The sequence below is a fragment of the Tachyglossus aculeatus genome, chromosome X4 (assembly GCF_015852505.1).
Source record: "Tachyglossus aculeatus isolate mTacAcu1 chromosome X4, mTacAcu1.pri, whole genome shotgun sequence".
Lineage (NCBI taxonomy): Eukaryota > Metazoa > Chordata > Mammalia > Monotremata > Tachyglossidae > Tachyglossus > Tachyglossus aculeatus.
This window is the reverse complement of record NC_052098.1, coordinates 49,175,062-49,197,118: the sequence shown is the minus strand read 5'-3', so window position 1 is coordinate 49,197,118 and position 22,057 is coordinate 49,175,062. Positions and strand designations below refer to the sequence as shown.

General features: G+C 48.2%; 7 non-coding genes across 7 annotated transcripts; 4 read left to right on the top strand and 3 right to left on the bottom strand.

Annotated features, from left to right (window-relative positions):
• Positions 1 to 6,581: 6,581 nt before the first annotated feature.
• Positions 6,582 to 6,653, bottom strand: TRNAH-GUG. The gene has a single exon. It is a non-coding gene; the product is annotated as a tRNA-His (tRNA).
• Positions 6,654 to 9,949: 3,296 nt separating this feature from the next.
• On the bottom strand, positions 9,950 to 10,021 carry TRNAA-UGC. The gene has a single exon. It is a non-coding gene; the product is annotated as a tRNA-Ala (tRNA).
• A 254-nt stretch (positions 10,022 to 10,275) lies between these two features.
• Positions 10,276 to 10,348, top strand: TRNAA-AGC. The gene has a single exon. It is a non-coding gene; the product is annotated as a tRNA-Ala (tRNA).
• Positions 10,349 to 12,742: 2,394 nt separating this feature from the next.
• On the top strand, positions 12,743 to 12,814 carry TRNAM-CAU. The gene has a single exon. It is a non-coding gene; the product is annotated as a tRNA-Met (tRNA).
• A 1,690-nt stretch (positions 12,815 to 14,504) lies between these two features.
• On the top strand, positions 14,505 to 14,577 carry TRNAA-AGC. Its single transcript has one exon. It is a non-coding gene; the product is annotated as a tRNA-Ala (tRNA).
• Positions 14,578 to 15,030: 453 nt separating this feature from the next.
• On the bottom strand, positions 15,031 to 15,104 carry TRNAI-AAU. Its single transcript has one exon. It is a non-coding gene; the product is annotated as a tRNA-Ile (tRNA).
• Positions 15,105 to 16,539: 1,435 nt separating this feature from the next.
• TRNAH-GUG lies at positions 16,540 to 16,611 on the top strand. Its single transcript has one exon. It is a non-coding gene; the product is annotated as a tRNA-His (tRNA).
• Positions 16,612 to 22,057: the final 5,446 nt, after the last annotated feature.

The following is a 22,057-nucleotide window of genomic DNA, read 5'->3' as shown; positions in this document are numbered from 1 at the left end:
TGAGCACTTACTTTGTGCAGAGCACCGTGCAAACCGCTCGGGAGAGTCCAAAACAACAAAGTTGGTAGACACATTCCCTGCCCACAGTGAGCTTACAGTCTAGAGGGGGAGACAGAAATTAATATAAGGCCCTACTGAGAGCTCACCTCCTCCAGGAGGCCTTCCCAGACTGAGCCCCTTCCTTCCTCTCCCCCTCATCCCCCTCTCCATCCCCCTTATCTTACCTCTTTCCCTTCCCCACAGCACCTGTATATATGTATATATGTTTGTACGTATTTATTACTCTATTTATTTATTTTACTTGTACAGATCTATTCTATGTATTTTATTTTGTTAGTATGTTTGGTTTTGTTCTCTGTCTCCCCCTTTTAGACTGTGAGCCCACTGTTGGGTAGGGACTGTCTCTATATGTTGCCAACTTGTACTTCCCAAGCGCTTAGTACAGCGCTCTGCACACAGTAAGCGCTCAATAAATACGATTGATTGATTGATTGATTAATTATTTATAGTACATGATTTAAAGATGGGTACAGAAGTGCTGAGGGAAGAGAGTTAACCTTCCTTGTGTTTTCAAGCCACTCCTCCTTTCTTGGAAAGGGACCAAAGCCCTAAATTATCCTGCACGAATCACTCTTCTAGACCCCATTTGCTCGCCAGCCTGTGGTCGCTGCTGCAGTTGCTGCTGCAGTTGCTCCTTGCTGCTTCCTTTGGGTGACTCTTTCTGTTCCACCCCGCAACCCCATAGCAGCAGGTGGCTTCCTCCCCTGCAAAACAAAGTCCCCGGCCCATTAACCGAAAGCGGTAGATACCTGTCAGCTGGCTAAGGGTTAGAAAACAGTCCCACCCCAGCATCCCAGGGATCCCCCCGTCCTCTTGTCTGGCTGAGCTCTGGCAGATGCAAAAGCTGCAGAAATCCCAACTGCCCCCAGGACCTGGGTTCTAATCCCGAATCTGCCTCTTGTCTGCTCTGGGACCTTGGACAAGTCACTTCATTTCTCTGGGCCTCAGTTTCCTCATCGGTAAAAAGGGGGATTCTATACCCGTTCCCCCTGCTCCTCTGACTGCGAGCCCCATGGGGGACAGGGACTGTGTTCAACCTGATTAACTCGTATCTGCCCCAGTGCTTAGAACAGGGCTTGACACATAGCAAATACTTAACAAGTACCATAATTATTATTATCTGGTCTTGGCACTGTGGCCAAATGTGAGGCTTTTGTGGCCTCTGCCCCCGCCCCAGCCCTGTGGAAATAAACCCAAGATGGACTTACAAGGAACCCTCCCCTTTTTCCATTCCCCACAGACTAGATCACAGAATCCTAATTCTCTCCCCATTTCCGTCCTGAATCCCCTTGGGGCCACAGTGCCATAATCAATCAACCAATCCATCATGTTTATTGAGAGCTTACTGTGCAGAGCACTGTACTAAATTCTTCGGAGAGGTGCCCGTAATGAGCTTACAGTCTAGAGGGGCAGACAGACATTAATGTAAACAAATAGATTAATTAAGGATATATACATGAGCACTGTGGGGCTGAGGGAGGGGTGAATAAATCCAACAGGATTTAGTGACAGACTGCATATGTGGGTTGAATGACAGATGAGTCGAGGACAATTATTTAGGGATTTATTTCTCCTTGGCACCTCGGAGCTTCTGAGGGGAGGTGGTGAAATGGTTAGAGGCTATGGGGTCAAAGCCCAGGGGGTTGAGATTTACGGGAGGCCGGAAACACACAGGGGTGCATTCAGCCTAACCTACAACAATAATCGTATTTGTTAAGCACTTACTATGTGCTGAGCACTGTTCTAAGCGCTGGGGGGGTATAAGGTAATCAGGTTGTCCCACATGGGGCTCACGGTCTTAATCCCCATTTTACAGATGAGGTAACTGAGGCACAGAGACGTTAAGCGACTTGCCCAAAGTCACACAGCTAAGTGGCGGAGTTGGGATTAGAACCCGTGACCTCTGACTCCCAAGCCCGGGCTCTTTCCATTGAGCCACGCTGCTACTCTAAACTGTCAACACGTTGTGGGCAGGAAACGCAGTCTGGCTCCCCTGTTTGATCTTCCTTCACTCCGTTAAAGGGGTTAAGCTAAAGCAAGATTATAAACCACGTTTCACAACGATAACTCCTGATATGTCACCTTCTTTGGCCCTTGCAAAGAGGATCTGAAACTTTAAAGTTAAGACTTTAGAGTCTGAGAGAATGTTTCAGAAAAGTCCAAAATTAGGATTCCGTAAGTGCTTGGGACCGGGGCTTTCCTACGGGGAAGGTGTGAAACTTCATTAGAGACGGAGAGAACGTGCATCTCTCCACGTTCTCAGTCACACTGTACCTGCTGTGGGAAGGGATTGGGGCCGTCATGTCTCAGCTGCAGCTTAATCAAAATCCCCCTTTTCCCAGAAAATCGGGAGATCGGAGTGGGACACAGAGACCGAGAGATGGAGAGAATGTTTCTGAAAAATCAAAATCAGGATCCTTCCTGGCCCCAGTAATGTCTCCCCAAGGACTAATACTGATGAACCAGCTCAGGCAGGGAGTGGAATCTCTTATCAATGTGGGGCACGGCCTGCTCTGTGATCTCGTAGGTCAAGCTTCTCTGATCATCAGACTCACCGAGTATGGGACGAGCGGCTTCCGCATCCAGAGTCACTTCCACCGAAGAGGGTGGTAATAGGGAGAGATTAAAAAAAAGAGAGAGAATCTGGGGGTAGATGTGCCATGGATGGGCAGATTGGGATAGAACTAATTCTCCATGCACTGAGTCACCTGTCCTCCTTTCTTCACCCTAGATACTCAAGCCTTGAGGATGGGGCCTGTCTCTCCTCCTGGAAAGTTTTTCAGCCCAGTTCTGGCTCTGAGTGGCAGAGAACGAGGATGGGGGAGCCCGTGTTCTAGTAACTGTGAAAGTCTCGCCCAGACTCAGGCCCAAACATAGATCTGACCATATGACTCCAAAGGGAGCAGGGCCAGGGGGCTGAGGGCGGGACTGGCCATGGAGCTGGACCCAGGCTGCCTGCACTGACCTTGCTGGGCTGCTGCTGACGGGTGACGGGAGGCGGCAGTGCCAGAGAGACAGGAGCCCCCCAGGCTTGGGGTTCCCTTCCCACGATCCCATTGCCTCCAGCGTGAGACAGCACCCTCTTCTAACGGCTCTGCAGCCTGGTCAGGCGGACCAGGAAAGGGGGTCAGACCTGATCTAGCGGGCCTGTCGTGCCCTCAGCCCCTGCCCCGCCACCCTATGGAACCCCTGCATTGGCCCAGGTCTTTGCCCGCTGGGGCCTAACTCAGTCGGTCCCTGACTGTTCTTCCTGAAGTTGTACAAAAACCTGAAATTGGGAGTTATCTCAGAGATCACAGAAAACATCTCGGCTGCGGGATGCTGAGCCTCAGCCCCTCGGCCTCCCCCCACATCCCAATTCCCAGCTGACACCGCCGCTGAGGAAGCTCAGTAGAACCGCCCTTGGCAGAAATGCCCTCCTACCATCCCATCTCCACAGAAGCGACATGTTCTTGGCCCCACCTCACTTCTGTCTGCCCTCCTCCTGCCCCCTCCAGCCACCCCTCCTCTCCTCCCCCCAGTATCCAAATCCTTATCTCAGGGACCATCTTCAGCCTATCCCTAGGCCCCTGCATACGCAACCCACCAGGGCAACAGAGAGGACAGAGTCTTCTATTAAGGGAAGCAGTGTGGCCTAAGGGAAAGAACGAAGGCCTGAAAGACAGGAAACCTGGGTTCTAATCCTGATTCCTCCCGTTGCCTGTTGTGAAACTGTGGGCAAGTTATTTCACTGCTCTGTGCCTCAGGTTCCTCACGCGTAAAATGCCTATTCTCCCTCCTGCTTAGCCTGGGAACCTGAGGTGGAACAGGGACTGTAACTGATTGGATTACCTTGTTTTTACCCCCGTGCTTAGGAAAAGTGTGCACTGTACCTACTAACACACATAGCAAGTGCTTAACAAACACTAGAGTTTCAATAGTAATGGTATTCATTCATTCATTCAATCGTATTTATTGAGCGCTTACTGTGTGCAGAGCACTGTACTAAGCGCTTGGGAAGTACAAGTTGGCAACATATAGATACGGTCCCTACCCAACAACGGGCTCACAGTCTAGAAGGGGGAGACAGACAACAAAACAAAACATGTGGACAGGTGTCAAGTCGTTATTAACATGATGGTCTTCAGGAAGTAATGGGGACCCAGGGTCAGGCTGAGGCTCCCCCATTCTATGCTACAGCCGATCATTTTCTGCGCTTTCTCAGGAAGAAAATGGGGGCAAGGAGCTTCTGGGGTCCTTTGGGGAAAAGCAGAGAACAGAGTGGGGACTCAAGTTTAGCTCCAGCAGGCCAGAGGGCGGCTACGAGAATCCTGCTGCCCCCGGGGATGGGGCGGTGTGTCTGGCCTAAATCGGGCAGTTGCCGGTGGCCAGAGGGGGTCGGGTAATAATAATAATGGCATTTATTAAGCGCTTACTATGTGCAAAGCACTGTGGAGGTTACAAGGTGATCAGGTTGCCCCACAGGGGGCTCACACTCTTAATCCCCATTTTACAGATGAGGTAACTGAGGCACCGAGAAGTAAAGTGACTTGCCCAAAGTCACACAGCTGACAATTGGTGGAGCAGAATTTGAACCCATGCCCTCTGACTCCAAAGCCCGTGCTCTTTCCACTGAGCCATGCAGTGGAGCTCAAGGGAGGGCAAGGGAGCCCAGCCTTGGAGTGTGAAAGACTGTGAGCCCCCCCGTGGGACAACCTGATCACCTTGTAACCTCCCCGGTGCTTAGAACAGTGCTTTGCACATAGTAAGTGCTTTATAAATGCCATCATTATTATTATTATTTCTTTTATTGTATTCTTCTGATCATTATGAATGCTGTAATAATAATAAAAATGATGGTAAAATGGGGATTCAATACCCATTCCAGTGTGGCTTAGTGGAATGAGCACAGGCTTGGGAGTCAAAGGTCGTGGGTTCTAATTCCGCTCTGCCACTCGTCAGCTGTGTCAGAGGTCGTGGGTTCTAACTCTGCTCTGCCACTTGTCAGCTGTGTGACTTTGGGCAAGTCACTTAACTTCTCAGTGCATCAGTTACCTCATCTGTAAAATGGGGATTAAGACTGTGAGCCCCACGTGGGACAACCTGATTACCTTGAATATACCCCAGTGCTTAGAACAGTGCTTGGCACATAGTAAGCGCTTAACAAATACCAACGTTATTATTATCATTATAAGGTGTCCCACGTGGGGCTCACAGTCTTAGTCCCCATTTTACAGATGAGGTAACTGAGGCACAGAGAATTAATAGTATATAAAGAAAGTCTGTATTGCTTGAAGTAGAGCTGGCCTTGACTAGCAAGGGGAATCTCTGCTACTCAATATCTCTCCCTACTAAGTGCTGGATGAAGTGCTAGTAGTAATAAACTTGTCTCTGACACACCCTTTTCTAATCACAACGCAGAGTCTTTAAAGTTTTTCTTCCACAGTAATTAGCATCTGTAAAGCTTTTCTTCCACACCTCTCAACTTCTTCACTCCTACCCTCCTACCCCTTTCTTCCCCGCCCACCGTCGGCCTCTCCCAACCCTCCCACACCATCCCCCCACAGACACAGTGGTTTGGGGGCTCCCTGATCCACCATGCCAAACTTCCCTTCATCCTTGATTTGTTCCTGGCCCGCTCACCCCTCCCGGTCCTCTCGGCTGCGATTGTCACCTAGGAAACGTCACCCTGCTGGAGTGCTTTGACCCACCTATCCACTGCCTCAAATTTTAAATCTTCTGACTCGGGCCCTCATCACCACACCGCTAATTTCCGCCGCATAGAGGAGTAGTATGGAATCCACTCAGGAAAAATAAAAACAAGAGACGGGACTCCTGCTGGATTTAAAATCGGGCCCACTCGTACTTTAAAATGACCATCTAACCCTTGGCCAACGAGCCTCTAGGAAACTCATTTACGATTGGAACTATTGGAAGGAAACGTTGAGGATGTAGAAGGTGCTTGGATTGCGTTGTTTGATCTGTCTCTTATCCTGTCCTGCCTTGACTACTGTATCAATCTCCTTGCTGACCTCCCTGCCTCCTGTCTCTCCCCAATCCATACTTCACTCTGCTGTCCAGATTATTTGTCTACAAAAACGTTCAGGCCACGTTTCCCCACTCCTCAAGAATCTCCGGTGATTTCGCCTCCACCTCCTCATCAAAGAGAAACTCCTTACCATCGGCGTTATCACTTTGCCCCCTTCTACCTCACTTCAGCTCCCAAAATAAGATCATGAGACTCGGGCACCCGCCCCAGAAATCCAATTAAATGAGTCCTCACGTGGCTCTTGGGGAGTTCATGATTAAATGACCATAACTGGGATTTTGTATTTATATATGATTGACCTATCACTTTCTCTCTGGCAACATTGTTAAGGGAAGCAATTTTCCCCTTCTGTAATTACCTTCTTGCAATTAATATGCTTGGCACGTAATAAGCTCTTCACAAGTACCACAGTTTTTTTTTTTATCATACTGGCTCAGAATGATGAACAAAGGGCGTTCCTACGTTAAAAAAAAAAGCACTTTACCTCCTGTTCTGCCATGACTCGGATTCGAACCGAGGTTGCTGCGGCCACAACGCAGAGTACTAACCACTATACGATCATGGCACACCACAAGACCACACGCAAAGCTTATTGGAAATTTACTATAAATTGACCTATGAAGGGCAGTGTACTATTACTAAGTTGTGTTCTCTTCTTTCATATCAATCAATCAATAAATCATGTATACATAATATATATGTATTGACCGTTTTCTCTAAGCGTTTGGGAGAGTACAATTCAATAGTGTTGGTAAACATGATCCCTTCTCACAAGAAGCTTCACAACGCGCTTACAGTCTAGTGTGGGCTCCAGACATTAAAAGAAATACAGATAGGGGAAATAGTAGAGTATAAGTGCATGTGAATGTGGGGCTGAGGACGGGTGAATATTAAGTACTTAGGAGGTACAGATTTAAGACATAGGTGACCCAGAAGGGAGGGTGAATAGGGTGGGGAATTGAAGGCTGTTAGGGAAGGCCTCTTGGAGGAGATGTGATTTTAAGAGAATTTTGAAGCTAGGGAGAGTGATGGTCTGTCGGATATCACTCAATCAATTGCTTTTATTGAGAGCTTACTGTGTGTAGAGCATTGTACTCAGCTCATGCAGAGTATAATATAACCTCCTATCTGTAATTTATTTAAGTGTCTGCCACTCCAACTAGGGCTTAGTCAGGGAAGGCCTCTTGGAGGAGATGTGCCTTCATAATGTATTGAAGGAAGGGAGAGTTATAGTCTTTTGGATGTGAAGGGGGAGGGAGGTCCAGGCCAGAGGCAGGATGTGGGCGACGGGTCGGCGGCAAGATGGATGACATCGAACTACAGTGAGTAGGTGGCGTTAGAAGAGCAGAAGGGCTTTGGGCCGCTCAGGATGATATGAAGTGGGGATGATCCTGACTCCTATTACCATGGTAATCAGGATCTCTATTATGATGCCAGTATCCCGGATGACCTCGAAGCTCCCGGGTTTGGCCAGAGGGATAGGAGCGTGACAGGAGATAGGAAGGGGATGGCTGACGTGATGCTCTACAGGAATACTAGCAGTGTAATGCAAAGTGTTCCTGGGAGGGTAAGGTCTTGTTCTGTCTCCCTCCTTCGACTGTAAACTCTTCATGGGCACAGAACATGTCTGCCACATCTACTATGCTGTCCCAAGCTCTAATTACAGACCTTTACACACCGTAAGCTATTTACATGCCAACCAACTGTTTGTGAGGAAGGACAGATGGCCCCTTCCCCCATTCTTTCCCAACTGGTCCCACTTTCCGCTCCTCCCTCTATCCTCTCTCTCCAACTACGATTTTCTTTCTTTTTCCCACCTCTTCAATAACCACTGGGTCGAGGCGGGCTCTGAAAGCATTAGGAGTAATAACAGAAAGAAGTACCGCGGGCACGCCTGGAATTTGAACTCTGGACTCAACGCCTTGAACCTTACCCCTGGACCAACGAACCACCTTCAGTAAAGTGTTAGAAATCTCCCACTGAAGCGAAGCTCCCTTGGGGTTAGCATGTCCCCAGTGTTGTGTGGAAGCCAATCTGGCTCACTCTGGCCACTTGATAAAACAGGAGACACCACAAACGACCGAACCTCGACAACCGTGCCATCACATATACCCCAGAAACAGGGAAGAAAAAATCAAGGCGAGGACGCCAATCTCCCCCAGATGCCTCTTGGACGCTCGATCAAACGCGATCTCTTCCACAGGACCAAGGAGCCAGGAGATTGCTGGAGAACCTCTCTGGAGGAGTCAGATATCGGTATGAGGAACGAGGGCTCACTTCCTTCGATCTGCTGTGCCTCACCTTGATTATAGAGCGACTATCATCATCATCATCAATCGTATTTATTGAGTGCTTACTATGTGCAGAGCACTGTATTAAGCGCTTGGGAAGTACAAATTGGCAACATATAGAGACAGTCCCTACCCAACAGTGGGCTCACAGTTTAAAAAGGGGGGAGACAGAGAACAAAACCAAACATACTAACAAAATAAAATAAATAGAATAGATATGTACAAGTAAAATAAATAAATAAATAAATAAATAGAGTAATAAGTATGTACAAACATATATACATATATACAGGTGCTGTGGGGACGGGAAGGAGGTAAGATGGGGGGATGGAGAGGGGGACGAGGGGAAGAGGAAGGAAGGGGCTCAGTCTGGGAAGGCCTCCTGGAGGAGGTGAGCTCTCAGCAGGGCCTTGAGCGACTAGTACTCAGCGTGGTGACTGCAGTTACCGCAGCCCCCCCTTGATTTCAAATCATCATCATCAATCGTATTTATTGAGCGCTTACTGTGTGCAGAGCACTGTACTAAGCACTTGGGAAGTACAAGTTGGCAACATATTCAAATCAGTTCAACTGGGCAAAAGGGAGAAGGTTGACGTCTGAAGTCATTGCTTTCACGTGGGACTTGGGTGAAAAGCAGGATAATCGCCAAACTCTTCCCACAGCACCTGTATATATGTATATATGTTTGTACGTATTTATTACTCTATTTATTTATTTATTTTACTTGTACATATCTATTCTATTTTATTTTGTTAATATGTTTGGTTTTGTTCTCTGTCTCCCCCTTCTAGACTGTGAGCCCACTGTTGGGTAGGGACTGTCTCTATATGTTGCCAACTTGTACTTCCCAAGCGCTTAGTACAGTGCTCTGCACACAGTAAGCGCTCAATAAATACGATTGATTGATTGATTGAATCGAACCCGAATGGCATTGGTGACAGCACCAAATCTTAACCACTAGACCACCAGGGTATCTACGAGTGCTTTTCTCCCGCTCCATACCTCACATCTTTCATCGTAGTATAGCTCCTTCACTTACTTTAGAACAGTTATTGCTGTTATTATGATTACTTTTATTATAACTATTCATTCCTATATGGTATTTGTTAGGCGCTTACTTCGTGTCAAACACTGTCATAAGCCCTGGGATACGTAGAAGATACGTCTATCTCGCCGCCGACCTCTCGCCCCCATCCTACCTCTGGCCTGGAACGCCTTCCTCATATGAGACAGATAATTGCTCTACTTCTACCTCCACTTCAAAACCTTATTGAAGGCACAGCCCCCTCCCTTCTGCGCCGCTCTTACTTGCTTCCTTCATTCATCTTCTTTCCCCTCCCCACGGCACATATTTATATATCTGTAATCTATTTATCTATTTATATTAATGTCCATCTCCCCCCTCTATATTATGAACTCGTTGTGGGCAGGAATTTGTTTTTATATTGTACTCTTCCAAGTGCTTAGTGCAGTACTTTGCACACAGTAAGTGCTTAATAAATACGATTCAATGAATGGAATAACCCGAAAAGGAGACAGAGGCAGGGGAGAGAGTTAGAAAAACCTAAACTGGAGATGCCGGGGATCGAACCCGGGGCCTCATACATGCAAAGCATGCGCTCTACCACTGAGCTACATCCCCATCCAAGATCTTCCTTCACGCACGATGCAGATCTGCTAGAGCCTGCCGTGTCCTCAGTGTTTTAAATTTTCGATTTAGGTTGTAAAAGAGAGAGGCGGAGAGGAATCATTGGCAATCCGGGCTGAAGATTGTGTCTTGAAGCGCTAGTCAGCTTCTCACAATTTTGTGGAGATAAGAAACGGCAAATTGTAAACAGGCGTTTCAGGGCCTTTTCTACTACAGCTGTTAGGGGCGCAGACCACTCTTTTTTTACCGGGGAATTAGCTCAAGTGGTAGAGCGCTCGCTTAGCATGTGAGAGGTAGCGGGATCGATGCCCGCATTCTCCATATTTAGCCGTTTTCTCCTGAACCTCACCTGTCCAGTTCTTTTAAAGCCATTACGGGGTGCGCTTTTAACAATACAGACTTCTCATAGTTCTTTTTGTTACTTGGAGAGAAAAAACCAACAACAAAGTAAACCATCATTTCCGATCGTTACGAAAGCAACAGGAGCCCAGTTCATCTTTATTCCCACCAAGAGAGATAAAATGACTATTATCATTATGATTACAAATGCTAACTCCAGTGCTACCTTCCCTTGAAGACCATATCGGCACTGTCCTCACCATCCTCTCTATTGAACTCAACTCGCTTGCTCCCCTAACCCTTCATCGATCTCGTACCACTAGCCACATAGCCCTGGATCACCTGCATAGCCCGCCTCCTTAGCTCCTGTGCACGAACCGCCGAGCGTTGCTGGCGGAAATCAAGATATCAGGCCGGCTTCGTCCACTTCAAGTGAATCCTTGCGTGCTCAAACTCTGCCCTCTCTTCTGCCTGGCAAAATCATTTCTCCATCCTTATCGACACCCATGCCCATCGCCCTCGCCAGTTTTCCACATGCTTACCTCCCTCCTCAACTCCTTTGTCCCCCCGCCTCCCCCCTCCCTTGCCCCCAATGACCTGGTCACCTACTTCGTCAAGAAAATTGACACTCTCAGGCGTGATCTCCCTAAAATCTCCCCTGCCCCTTCTTCAACTCTCTCATCGTTTCCAGCAGTGTCTATGGAGGAAATCAGCCTTCTCTCAAGATCCATCCCCTCCAGCTGCACATCCGACCCCCTTCCTTCGCACCTCATCAAAACACTTGCCCCTTCCCTTCTTCCCTCCGTAACTACCATCAACTGTTCACTTTCCAATAGCTTCTTCCCCACTGCTTTCAAACATGTCCATATCTCCCCTATCCTTAAAAAACCCTTCCCCTGACCCCACAGCTCCCTCCAGTTATTGTCCCATCTCCCTCCTATCATTTCTCTCCAAACTCCTTGAGCAAGCCATCTACACCCTCTGTCTTAAGTTCCTCTCCTCCAATTCTCTCCTTGACCCCCCCGATTCTGTCTTCCGTCCCCCTCACTCCACAGAAACCACCCTCTCAAAGGTCACCAATGAGCTCCTTCTTGCTAAATCCAATGGCCTCTGCTCCATCCTAATGCTACTCGGACCTCTCAGCTGCCTTTGACACTGCCGACCACCCCCTTCTCCTGAAAACATTATCCAACCTCAGCTTCACTGACACTGTCCTCTCCTGCTTCTCCTGCCTCTCCGGACTCTCATTCTCAGTCTCTTTCCCAGGCTCCTCCTCCGCTTCCCATCTCCTAACTGTGGGTGTCCCTCAGGATTATTATTAATCCTTGCGTGATCCTTGGGATCACCATTCATTCATTCATTCCATCGTATTTATTGAGCACTTACTGTGTGCAGAGCACTGGACTAAGCGCTTGGAAAGTCCGATTCGGCAACATATAGAGACGGTCCCTACCCAACAACGGGCTCCCAGTCTAGAAGGGGGAGACAGACAGCAAAACAGAACAAGTAGACAGGCGTCAACACCATCAGAATAAATAGAATTAGAGCTATGTACACATCATTAATCAAATAAATAGAGTAATAAATATGTACAAATAGACATCAGGACCTCCGAGTTCCCAGTCTTTTCCTCCCGGCCCCTGGGGGACCCTCCCTCTCAATTTCTGAGACCCTGAGCCCCATTTAACAGCGTGGCTCAGTGGAAAGAGCACAGGCTGTGGAGTCAGAGGTCAAGTGTTCAAATCCCGATTCCGCCACTTGTCTGCTGTGTGACTTTGGGCAAGTCACTTAAATTCTCTGGGCCTCAGTTACCCCATCTGTAAAATGGGGATGAAGACTGTGAGCCCCCCGTGGGGCAACCTGATCACCTTGTAACCTCCCCAGAATAGTGCATTGCACAGAGTAAGCGCTTAATAAATGCCATTATTATTATCGTTTGTCACTTTCAATAACCCTGGGCGCTTTGGAGGGGGACTGGAGGGTGCCAGGCTCAGGAATACTGGGCGTTGTTGATTTTCCAAACCATTTCCCGATTTGAGATCGTTTCATTTTCTTACGTGGACACCCGAAAGTTCACTGGCCGGAGGAGAGGAGAAGTTTCTCTTTATTGCCTCTCCCCGCCCGGCCATTCCCGTTGGTCCCAGGCTTCCTCTTGACCTTGCCTGTTTCGCTCCCGGATTCTTCAGGTTCCGACTACACCTCTACACGGCGTGTCGGCTTCCCGGCGGTGGGTTGGAGAGAGCAAGATAGCGGGAGGCCGGGGAGCTCACCGGGATCGGGTGCGACACAAAATAAAATGTTAAAAATTCAGTATATAGGTGATTCGCCCCCAGCCTGGCCCTTACTATTGGAGCCTCGCCACATGCTACCCATATGAGCAGAGTGGCGCAGCGGGAGCGTGCTGGGCCCATAACCCAGAGGTCGATGGATCGAAACCATCCTCTGCTAGCCATTTTAGGTTTAACTGTACCTAGCTATGTTGAAATTTCTCATTAAGTGGTCCTTTTTGGCTGCTGAGCTTTCCTTCGGGGCTCCTGGCACGGCATTCCTAGGGTCGCCCAGTCTCCTGATTAGAGGTTTTAACAAACTTCTCCGAGGAGTGGCAGTGAACCTTTGTTCCTCGATTCTTCCAAATTGTAACACCCTCAGCTAGATTGTAAACCCTCTGAGGGAAGGAGTCAGGCTTTTTTACGCACTCCCTAAAGTTTAGGACAATGCACACCATTGATTGATGACTGTCCTGAGAAGAACATGTTTCACCGAAAAAATTGAGAATTTCCAGTGAGGATAAGACGTCCTTAGATCGCGAATGGTCCCTCCTTCGTCCCGGTCCCATTCGCCAGCCCATTCATTCCCTCTCAAGCGTATGGGGGTCGTTCTGTCGCCCTCCGAGGTTGGGCTGGAACGGTGTGGCCCAAGTTTTTGCACTCCAGAGCAAAGAGCTCTTCGTTATAGTTGGGGAGGGATTGAGATGTGGCTAGAGATTCCGGATATCTAGGTAGGACGAGGATCCTTCCGATTTGCCATGGATCAATTCCCACTTTCCCGGCCTAGTCCCCTGATCGGAAGGTACGGGGATTTCGGAATATAAATTATGTAGACACCAGAGCAGGAGGTGCCATAAAACACTCTATGATGGGATGGTATCTTTCGTAGCGCAAAATGAGTCAATCCATCGTGGAACAGCCTCCCTCACATTTCTAAATTCGCACCTGAACATGCGACTCCGTGCCTGCCGATGCCCTCTAATCTCTGCTGGAGAGAGTGGGCTGCGGGGGCGACGGGCGGTTGAGAGAGAAAGAAAGTTGGGATGGAGGCGAATGAAAAGAATGCCAGGGAAGCACCGAACGAAAAATGCAGGAGTGAGGGGCCGGCAGGCAGCGTCAGCCGGGGAGAAAAATCAAAAATGGAAAACCCCGGACTCACCCCCGAGGCCTCATACACGCAAAAGCTGTACGCTGCCACTAACCTACATCCCTCCACCGCCAACTCTGCACACCAGATGCAGATCTGCGAGAGCTAGCCATGTCTTTTGACCTTAAAATTTTCGAGGTGGATTTTGAAGGTACGGGGTGAAAAGGAGTCATTTTCATTCCCCGGGCCTGGAATGCCCTCCCTCTGCCCCTCCGCCAAGCTAGCTCTCTTCCTCCCTTCAAGGCCCTGCTGAGAGCTCACCTCCTCCAGGAGGCCTTCCCAGACTGAGCCCCTTCCTTCCTCTCCCCCTCGTCCCCCTCTCCATCCCCCCATCTTACCTCCTTCCCTTCCCCACAGCACCTGTATATATGTATATATGGTTGTACATATTTATTACTCTATTTATTTATTTATTTATTTATTTATTTTACTTGTACATTTCTATCCTATTTTATTTTATTTTGTTGGTATGTTTGGTTCTGTTCTCTGTCTCCCCCTTTTAGACTGTGAGCCCACTGTTGGGTAGGGACTGTCTCTATGTGTTGCCAATTTGTACTTCCCAAGCGCTTAGTACAGTGCTCTGCACATAGTAAGCGCTCAATAAATACGATTGATTGATTGATTGATTGATTGATTGAGTCATTAATAATACAAGATAAGGGTGGTGTCGAGCGGGCTGGTTAGTTACCTATTATTTATCTTCAGAGAATTCTCTGTCGGGGTCGGGGGATTAGCTCAGATGGTAGAGCGCTCGCTTAGCATGCGAGAGGTAGCGGGATCGATGCCCGCATTCTCCACTTCTTTATGCTCCTGTACAGCACAGATGCAGTTTAAAATTACATTTTTCTAGGGTTTTAATTATGATGATTATCTGTTTCACCATGTCGCTGCAGTGCGAGCTAACCGGCTGGCCTTCTAGGCTCCTGGAGCCAGCCACGTGGGTTCACAATATCAATCAATCCATCGTATTTATTGAGCGCTTACTGTGTGCAGAGCACTGTACTAAGCGCTCGGGAAGCACAAGTTGGCAACATCTCGTTGACAATAGCAATGAGACTCTTCCGCCTCACTTCTATTGAGTGTCATTCTCCCGGCCCGGCTGCGCTTCTGTCGGTTGAGGCCCGGCTCCTCCTCGTCCTCCGGCCTCGGGGATGCGAGGGAATGGCTGTAAGAATCGGTGTTTCCGATTCGAGAGAGAAAAGCCTTGCAACCCTTCGCACCACGAGTGGAAACGAACATAAAAAGAAGACTGGCCCGTACGGGGGTCGAACCCGCGACCTTGGCGTTATTAGCACCACGCTCTAACCAACTGAGCTAACCGGCCCCATGCACCAGCTTTTCCAATAAAAAAAGACCTCCCCACAAGGCTGTCGTCCTTGGAAAAATCGTCAGACGTGTTCTGAAGTTGGGAAGGGTGGGTGGAACTGAACCATGGCATCGGACAGATCCATCTGGCTATCCCGACTCTCTGTCACCATCTCAGTCCCTCCCCATGCATGACGCAGGGTCTTTTAGACTGTGAGCCCACTGTTGGGTAGGGACTGTCTGTATATGTTGCCAATTTGTACTTCCCAAGCGCTTAGTACAGTGCTCTGCACATAGTAAGCGCTCAATAAATACGATTGATTGATTGATTGATTGATTGATTACCCCGGAGAGGAACCACTTTGGGCTACACCAAATGAGAAGCAGCGTGGCTCAGTGGAAAGAGCACGGACTTTGGAGCCAGAAGTCACGGGTGCAAATCCTGGCTCTGCCACTTGTCAGCTGTGTGACTTTGGGCAAGTCACTTAACTTCTCTGGGCCTCAGTTACCTCTTCTGTAAAATGGGGATGAAGATTGTGAGCCCCACGTGGGACAACCTGATCACCTTGTATACCCCCAGCGCTTAGAACAGTGCCTTGCACATAGTAAGCGCTTAATAAAAGCCATTATTATTATTATATTCCACCGTCCCAGCCTAAGAGGGCGGCACATCGGGCCCCATGGGAGACCTGAGCGGGAATGAATGAATGAGCTGGCGAATCCTCCTAAATCGACATACAGATTTGGGAACAGCACAACAGGGAGGAGGTCAGAACGTAGGAAGCCCATCCCTCAGAGATCCTCCACTTCCCTAACAGCAACAGGGCAAAAAGATGTGTTGTATTTGTTGGGAGCGTATGGCCGAGGGGTCTAGAGCGCTGGAGCTCAGCTGGGGAGTTTGGCTTCCCTTACTGCCCAAGGGCTCGTCTGTGTTCGGATCCTTCCTGGAGAAGGAGCTCAGAGTCGGGAAAAGGAGAAGACGTTCTGGAAACGGCCCTGCTGAGAGCTCACCTCCTCCAGGAGGCCTTCCCAGACTGAGCCCCTTCCTTCCTCTCCCCCTCGTCCCCCCCCCCCATCTTACCTCCTTCCCCTCCCCACAGCACCTGTATATATGGTTGTACATATTTATTACTTTATTTATTTATTTATTTTACTTGTACATTTCTATCCTATTCATTTTATTTTGTTGGTATGTTTGGTTCTGTTCTCTGTCTCCCCCTTTTAGACTGTGAGCCCACTGTTGGGTAGGGACTGTCTCTATGTGTTGCCAATTTGTACTTCCCAAGCGCTTAGTACAGTGCTCTGCACATAGTAAGCGCTCAATAAATACGATTGACTGATTGATATTGATTGATTGAAAGAGGATGGGGAAGAATCACTGGAACAGGGCTCAACAGTCTGGTGATCTTGGACAAATGAGAAGGGGAGAGAAGGCAGAAGGACGCCTGCAGGTTGCCGTGATCGTATAGTGGTTAGTACTCTGCGTTGTGGCCGCAGCAACCTCGGTTCGAATCCGAGTCACGGCAGAAAAGCCGGCCTTGTTTTGATGATCACACCCGCATTTCTTTATGTCCCGTGGGCATCACTGGAAAAAAGAAGTTAGAGAAGCGAGTCACCTTCCTCCCCGCGAAGGCCTGGCAAAGCAAGCGAGGTGTCAGCGAACGCAGCGACACCCTAATTCATTTAATTCGTTCAAACGTATGTATTGAGCGCTTACTGTGTGCAGAGCACTGCAAGTCGCTTCACTTCTCTGGGCCTCAGTTACCCCATCTGGAAAATGGGGATGAAGACTGTGAGCCCCCCGTGGGACAACCTGATCACCTTGTAACCTCCCCAGCGTTTTATTAAGTTAGCGCTTAATAAATGCCATCAGTATTATTACGTTCCGGGAGGGGAACGTAAAGAGATTACAGAGGAAATGAGGGCAAAGGGCGTGTGGGGTGTATTAGGAGACTAGGTAATAATAATGGTGGTATTTGTTAAGCGCCTACTGTGTGCCAGGCACTGTTCTTTATTCTGATGACTTGACACCTGTCCACATGTTTTGTTTTGTTGTCTGTCTCCCTCTTCTAGGCTGTGAGCCCGTTGTTGGGTAGGGACCGTCGCTATATGTTGCCGACTTGGACTTCCCAAGCGCTTAGTACAGTGCTCTGCATACAGTAAGCGCTCAATAAATACGATTGATTGATTGACGTGTACTTCCCAAGCACTTAGTACAGTGCTCTGCACACAGTAAGCGCTCAATAAATACGATTGATTGATTGATTGATTAAGCGCTTGGGAAAGTACCATGTAGCAATACAACAGGCACATTCCCTACCCACAACTAGCTTACAGTCTAGAGGGGGAGACAGACATTAATATAAATAAATAAATTACAGAGATTTACAAAAATCCTGTGGGGTTGGGAGGGAGGATGAGTAAAGAGCGCCAAGGCAAAGCAGAGGGATTGGAAGCATAGAAGACGAGGGCTCAGACAGGGAAGGCCTCTTGGAGGAGATGTGCCTTCAATTAAGATTGTGAGCCCCACATGGGACAACTTGATCACCTTGTCAACTCCCCAGCGCTTAGAACGTGCTTTGCACATAGTAAGCGCTTAAGAAATACCAAAATATTATTATTATTATTATCAATAAGGCTTTGAAGTCGGGGAGAATAATTGTCTGTAGTATATGAAGAGGGAAGGCATTCCAGGCCAGAGGCGGGAAGTGGGCGAGAGGTAGGAGGCGAGGTAGGTGAGATAATAATAATAGTATTTGTTAAGTGCTTACTATGTGCCAAGCACCGTTCTTAGCGCTGGGGTAAATACAAGGTAATCAGATTGTCCTACGTGGGGCTCACAGGCTTCATCCCCATTTTTCAGATGAGGTAACTGAGGCCCAGAGAAGTTAAGTGACTTGCCCAAAGTCACACAGCTGACAAGTGGCACAGGCAGGATTAGAACCCACATCCTATCACTCCCAAGCCCGTGCTCTTTCCACTAAGCCACGTGGATAAAGTGAATACTCCTATCTGGAATACACTTTGGTGTCTTTCTTCTCCACTAGTTTGTATGACTGTTTACTGTTGTATTGTACTCTCCCACTCTGTACAGTGCTCTGCACACCATAAGCTCTCAATAAATACAATTCATTCATGAATAAATGAATTGTAAACTCCTGGAGGGCAAGGGTCATGGGTATGAATTCAGTGTACTCTTGTACGGTGCTCTCAGCACAGAAGGCGTTCAATCAGTAAGATGGATGAATAGATTTACTGATTGATTTATCTTGTCCGGATTCCCTCTTTATGCTTCTGGGAATCAAATCCTGGAAACCCTGTCAAATGAGTCAAGTTGGCAGTAGGGGTCATTGGTATTGGTGGGTCAGTGATAGAATTTTGGCCTGCCAAGCATGAGATTAGGATTTAATAATAGTAGTAGTAGTAGTAGTATTTGTTAAGCGCTTACTATGTGTCAAGCACCGTTCTAAGTGCTAGGGTAAATACAAGGTAATCAGACTGTCCCACGTGGAGCTCACAGTCTCAATCCTCATTTTACAGATGAGGTAACTGAGGCACAGAGAAGTGACTTGCCCAAGGTCACACAGCAGACAAACGGCGGAGGCAGGATTAGAACCCACGACCGCGGACTCCCGTGCCCGTGCTCTTCCAGCCAAGAGGGTGTTTGTCATTTTGCTTTGGAGGCCCTGGCGGATGTTGCCAGCGCTCTAGCCGGTTTGCAATCGGGTGCTTGCATTACCTTCCATTTCCTTAGTACATCAAAAAACTGGGGAAAAGTTTTTGCACGAAAACAAGTGGAAAAGAAAACACCTCCCCGTCGGGGAATCGAACCCCGGTCTCCCGCGTGGATACTCACCACTATACTAACGAGGAATATGACACTTAGTTTCTTGCAATATGTAGAATGCCTGTACCCTAGAAGGTTAAAGCTACTGAATTTTCCTTGCCCTAACTTCACCCCAAATTCAGTTCCCACCACTGTCTATGTGGGTGTAGGTTGAGGGGGAACGCTCCAATCCTTCTGCATTCTGCAGCGAAGCAGCATTAGCCTAGTGAAGCATGCATGGCTCCGAGAGTCAGGAGACCTGAGTTTTATTCTGGACTCAGCCACATGCTAGCTGTAGGACCTCTATCTCAGTTTCCTCTTCTGAATTGGAATTAAATACTTGTTCTTCCTTTCCCCTTAGGCTACTGCGACCCTCACGTGAGCCAGGGATCGGTTTTTATCTGGTTATATCGTACCTTCTCCAGGGTTCAGCAAATAACCGTCTTAATCCCGGTCGCAATAGTAGACAAGGTGGGGCGCTTGAGAGGGGAGAGGGCCGAAGAGCTATCGTTACTGCGACCCTAAATAAAAAACTGATCCCCGTCAGTGAATATGACTTGTCCAGGATCATAGGGCAAGCAATTGGAAAAGGCTGGATTAGAACGCAGGTCTTCTAACTCGCAGACCTGTGCTCTCACTACTAAGCCATGCTGCTTGACCTATATTCATGATCATAAGGTCACCTTGGAACTGAAGGACACCCTCTTCTACAGTTATGTCTTCCTCTCTACCTATTTTGTCCCCCATTTTGGTCTCCATTCCCTTCCTCCCCTGGCGAAGCTCTTTTTTTGACCTTGCGGGGTCCTTTGTATCGTACTTTCCCTAGCGCTTAGTACTGTGCTCTGCACATAGTAAGCGCTTAATAAATGCCATTTATCGAGTCATTTTAGCATAGAACTATCCTCGGAGCGGAGGCAACATTGCACTGACAAGTCTACGACTCTCCACTAATATTGCTTCAGCACCAAGCGACAAAATTCAGCTGTCGGGGTCTGAAAGTCTGTTAGCTTCCCGGTAAGCAACTTTGTTATTTTTGGAAGTCATTCGACCCTCAACCATTTAATAAAACAGTGAATGCATTTATGGTAGCCAACCACGAACACAGTCGAGTATTGTTGAACACTTCCTCACCCTTTGCTTCCCCTACCTCGCTATTCCAGATACATTTTTTTCTTCATCTCAAGCACTCAGGCCATAGGCCTTCAGCTTTGCCTACAGGTTCTGAGAGCAATTCTTCCACGCGAGGTTCTCGATCCCAAAGTGTCAGGTCTGAGGCTTGTCCGTCCTTCTCTACTGGGGACTTCATCCCTGTGCTCTGCATAGATAGCACATATGGTTGGAGCTCACCACTTAAAATTCTAGTCACAGACGGCCATAGCCATTTTTGGCAGAGTAAAGACTGAGGTGTGCGCTAGGGAAGATACTGTAAATACAGAAAAAGCAGGAAATCTGTGATACACGTTTATTGAATAAATAAACCACAAGCGATTCTCAGGACAGCCAGAGTGAAGGACAACAGGCTTGTAACGGATGTGGGGAGAGGATCCCATGAAGGCGTGGGCAGGAAAAAAGGATAGAAGACTTGGGGGAAGCAGCCGAACTAAAATCACATTTCTTCTAAGAGGTCTTCCCCGACTAAACCCTCATTTCCTCTACATCCTCTACCTTTTGTGTCACCTTTCCACTTGAATTTGCACCCTTAATTCGCCCCCCCCAGCCACACATGTACATGTACATATCTGTAACTGATTCATTTATATTAATGTCGGTCTTTGCTTCTATAATAATAATAATAATGATGGCATTGGTTAAGTGCTTACTCTGTGCAGAGCACTGTTCTAAGCACTGGGGGGGATACAAGGTGATCACATTGTCCCACGTGGGGCTCACAGTCTTAATCCCCATTTTACAGATGAGGTAATTGAGGCCCAGAGAAGTTAAGTGCCTTGCCCAAGGTCACAAAGCTGACAAGTGGCGGAGCCAGGATTGGAACCCACGACCTCTGATTCCCAAGCCCACGCTCTTCCCACTGAGCCATGCTGCTTCTCAATATGTACATATACATATATATATATATGTATGTACATATGTACGTATATACCCAAGTACTGTGGGGCACTGAGGGGTAGAGCAAAGGGAGCAAGTTGGGGCGATGGGACCCGGCAGGATGCCTAAAAATAGCCGGCTCGTGTGGGCGGTGAAGACCACAGGCAACCGCCTTCTGGGTCACGGTACTCCGTCGCAACAACGACCTGCGGTCGCTGACTCGAAATGGGTCCTGCGTGCACCCTGTAACGTGCTGCCGGCCGGCTCGTCTGCTCGCTTCTCGCTCTCGCCACCCCGACCGATTGACGGGGATGAGCGGGAGTGAGTGAGTGGATCGAAGGTGGGGAGAGTGACCGTCTGTTGGATACGAAGAGGAAGGGCATTCCAGGCCAAAGGCAGGATGTGGGCGAGAGTCAGCGGCAAGATAGATGAGATCGGTTGGCTTTAGAGGAGCGAAGCGCGTAGGCTGGAAATCAGCGAGGTAAGGTAGGAGGGGGCAAGGTGATTCAATATTTCTATTTCCCATACACATCGATTTCTCCTTCATCCTCCTGGTTTACATTATTTTACAGCTACAGCTCTCCCCTGCTAGACTGTAAGCTCTTTGAGGGCAGGGCTTGTGTCTACTAGCTCTATTGCACTCTACTAAGTGCTTATTAGCGTGCACACAGTTGGCCTTCAATGACTACTACTGATTGAGCTCTGGGTGAGGCAGAGACCGTGTCTGTTCGGATAATCTTGTTCCGTACTAACCTCAGCACTTGGCACAGTCAGTGCATGATTAAAAAAATAATAAATATTAAACATTGAGCCCCTCTGTGCAAAGAAAGCATCGTATTAGGAGCTGAAGATGTTGATAGGAGAACAAAATGTCAAGGTTCTTGTTCAATCAATCAGTGGTATTTGTTGAGTACTTACTGCGTGCAATGCACTAGACTAAGAGAAGCAGCGTGGCTCAGTGGAAAGAGCCCGGGCTTTGGAGTCAGAGGTCATGAGTTCAAATCCCGGCTCCGCCACTTGTCAGCCGTGTGACTTTGGGCAAGTCACTTAACTTCTCCGTGCCTCAGTTACCTCATCTGTTAAATGGGGATTAAGACTGT